The sequence below is a fragment of the Ascidiella aspersa genome, chromosome 5 (assembly GCF_963924565.1).
Source record: "Ascidiella aspersa chromosome 5, kaAscAspe10.2, whole genome shotgun sequence".
NCBI lineage: Eukaryota > Metazoa > Chordata > Ascidiacea > Phlebobranchia > Ascidiidae > Ascidiella > Ascidiella aspersa.
This window is the reverse complement of record NC_139451.1, coordinates 8,884,796-8,887,295: the sequence shown is the minus strand read 5'-3', so window position 1 is coordinate 8,887,295 and position 2,500 is coordinate 8,884,796. Positions and strand designations below refer to the sequence as shown.

Below are 2,500 nucleotides of genomic sequence, written 5' to 3'. Positions count from 1 at the left end.
TGCGTGAAGCGCCGACCTCGCGGGAGGCGTGCTTTTATCAGACCAAAAACCGACCGGGCTTCGGCCCGCAACCTTTGGTGACTCTGGATAACTTTGCGGATCGCACGGTCTCGCACCGGCGACGGATCATTCAAGTGTCTGCCCTATCAACTTTCGTCGGTACGGTACTGGCCTACCGAGGTTCTTACGGGTAACGGAGAATCAGGGTTCGATTCCGGAGAGGGAGCCTGAGAAACGGCTACCACATCCAAGGAAGGCAGCAGGCGCGCAAATTACCCATTCCCGACGCGGGGAGGTAGTGACGAAAAATAACAATACAGGACTCTAAACGAGGCCCTGTAATTGGAATGAGTACACTTTAAAACCTTTAACGAGTATCCATTGGAGGGCAAGTCTGGTGCCAGCAGCCGCGGTAATTCCAGCTCCAAAAGTGTATATTTAAGTTGTTGCGGTTAAAAAGCTCGTAGTTGGATTTTGGGCGCAGGCGGCCGGTCCGTCGCAAGGCGTGTACTGGCCGTCCTGGCCTCACCTCCGGTTCTCCGCCGGTGCCCTTGACTGAGTGTCGGCGGCGGCCGGAACGTTTACTTTGAAAAAATTAGAGTGTTCAAAGCAGGCGATTCGCCTGAATAATGGTGCATGGAATAATGGAATAGGACCTCGGTTCTATTTTGTTGGTTTTCGGAGCGCGAGGTAATGATTAAGAGGGACAGACGGGGGCATTCGTACTGTGCCGTTAGAGGTGAAATTCTTGGATCGGCGCAAGACGAACGACTGCGAAAGCATTTGCCAAGAATGTTTTCTTTAATCAAGAGCGAAAGTCAGAGGTTCGAAGACGATCAGATACCGTCCTAGTTCTGACTATAAACGATGCCAACTAGCGATCGGGGGGCGTTAGTTTTACGACCTCTCCGGCAGCTTGCGGGAAACCAAAGTCTTTGGGTTCCGGGGGAAGTATGGTTGCAAAGCTGAAACTTAAAGGAATTGACGGAAGGGCACCACCAGGAGTGGAGCCTGCGGCTTAATTTGACTCAACACGGGAAATCTCACCCGGCCCGGACACAGTGAGGATTGACAGATTGAGAGCTCTTTCTTGATTCTGTGGGTGGTGGTGCATGGCCGTTCTTAGTTGGTGGAGCGATTTGTCTGGTTAATTCCGATAACGAACGAGACTCTGGCTTGCTAACTAGTTACGCGACCCAATCGGTCGGCGTCTAACTTCTTAGAGGGACTAGTGGCGTTTAGCCACACGAGATTGAGCAATAACAGGTCTGTGATGCCCTTAGATGTTCGGGGCCGCACGCGCGCTACACTGACCGGATCAGCATGTGCTCGCCTTGGCCGACAGGTCTGGGTAACCCGCTGAACCCCGGTCGTGCTAGGGATAGGGAATTGCAATTATTTCCCTTGAACGAGGAATTCCCAGTAAGCGCGAGTCATTAGCTCGCGTTGATTACGTCCCTGCCCTTTGTACACACCGCCCGTCGCTACTACCGATTGAATGGTTTAGTGAGGTCCTCCGATTGGACCTGGCGCGGCCGGCAACGGTCGAGCCGGCGTCCGAGAAGACGATCTAACTTGATCATTTAGAGGAAGTAAAAGTCGTAACAAGGTTTCCGTAGGTGAACCTGCGGAAGGATCATTAACGGTCTCGCAAACGCTTCGGCGAACGCGAAACTCGGACAAGCGAGAGAAAAAGTCTTTGCTACCCGGCGCCCGACCCGCGAGGAGCGGCGCGCCGGCCGGCGATTCGGTCACCCGGTAATGTTTGCGCGTCGAGTGCCGCGGTGCCGCGCGCTCCGGCTTCAAGCGTCGGCCTGGCCGACCGCTCGGCGCGGTCTATTTTGTCACCCTATAGTGCGAGGCACTGTGCGAGCGAAACAATCGTGGATGGCTCTTGGCGGTGGATCACTCGGCTCGTGAGTCGATGAAGGACGCAGCTAGCTGCGTGAATTAGTGTGAATTGCAGGACACATTTAGCATCGACGTTCTGAACGCAAATTGCGGCCTCGGGTCAATCCCGGGGCCGCGCCCGCCTCAGGGTCGCGTTGCAAACGTTCCGCGCGGGGATTTCTCCGCGCGGCTGCTGCGGCGTCGGACGCGCGAGCGCCCGTCCCGCTCAAGACAGCACGGCACGATGCGCGACGATCGCGACCAGAATCCCGCGCGGCGGCGGCGAGTCGACCTCGAAGAGGCCAACGGCTGGCGGCTCAAGGGCGGGAATCGAGGTGCGCGGCGGCGCGCGGCGCCGACGGCGAGCGCGGAACGGGAAGAATAGTCCCGGTCCTTACTTTCGGCCTGAGGTCGGACGAGGCTACCCGCTGAATTTAAGCATATTACTAAGCGGAGGAAAAGAAACTAACGAGGATTCCCTCAGTAACGGCGAGTGAAGCGGGATGTGCCCATCGCCGAATCCGCGCGCTTTTGGAGTGCGCGGAATTGTGGCGTACGGAATTCGTCACGGCGCGCTTCGCCGGTCGCCCGCGTCCTTCTGATCGAGGCC

General features: G+C 56.7%; 2 non-coding genes and 1 pseudogene across 2 annotated transcripts in view; all 3 read left to right on the top strand.

Annotated features, from left to right (window-relative positions):
• LOC146142548 (small subunit ribosomal RNA) overlaps positions 1-1,642 on the top strand; it is a 1,811-nt gene extending 169 nt beyond the window's left edge. The window contains exon 1 of the ribosomal RNA XR_014500143.1: positions 1-1,642. This exon is cut by the window's left edge and continues 169 nt beyond it. This is a non-coding gene — a ribosomal RNA (small subunit ribosomal RNA).
• A 247-nt stretch (positions 1,643-1,889) lies between these two features.
• On the top strand, positions 1,890-2,043 carry LOC146142547 (5.8S ribosomal RNA). The gene has a single exon (XR_014499178.1). It is a non-coding gene; the product is annotated as a 5.8S ribosomal RNA (ribosomal RNA).
• A 248-nt stretch (positions 2,044-2,291) lies between these two features.
• Positions 2,292-2,500, top strand: part of LOC146142546 (large subunit ribosomal RNA) — a 3,679-nt pseudogene continuing 3,470 nt past the window's right edge.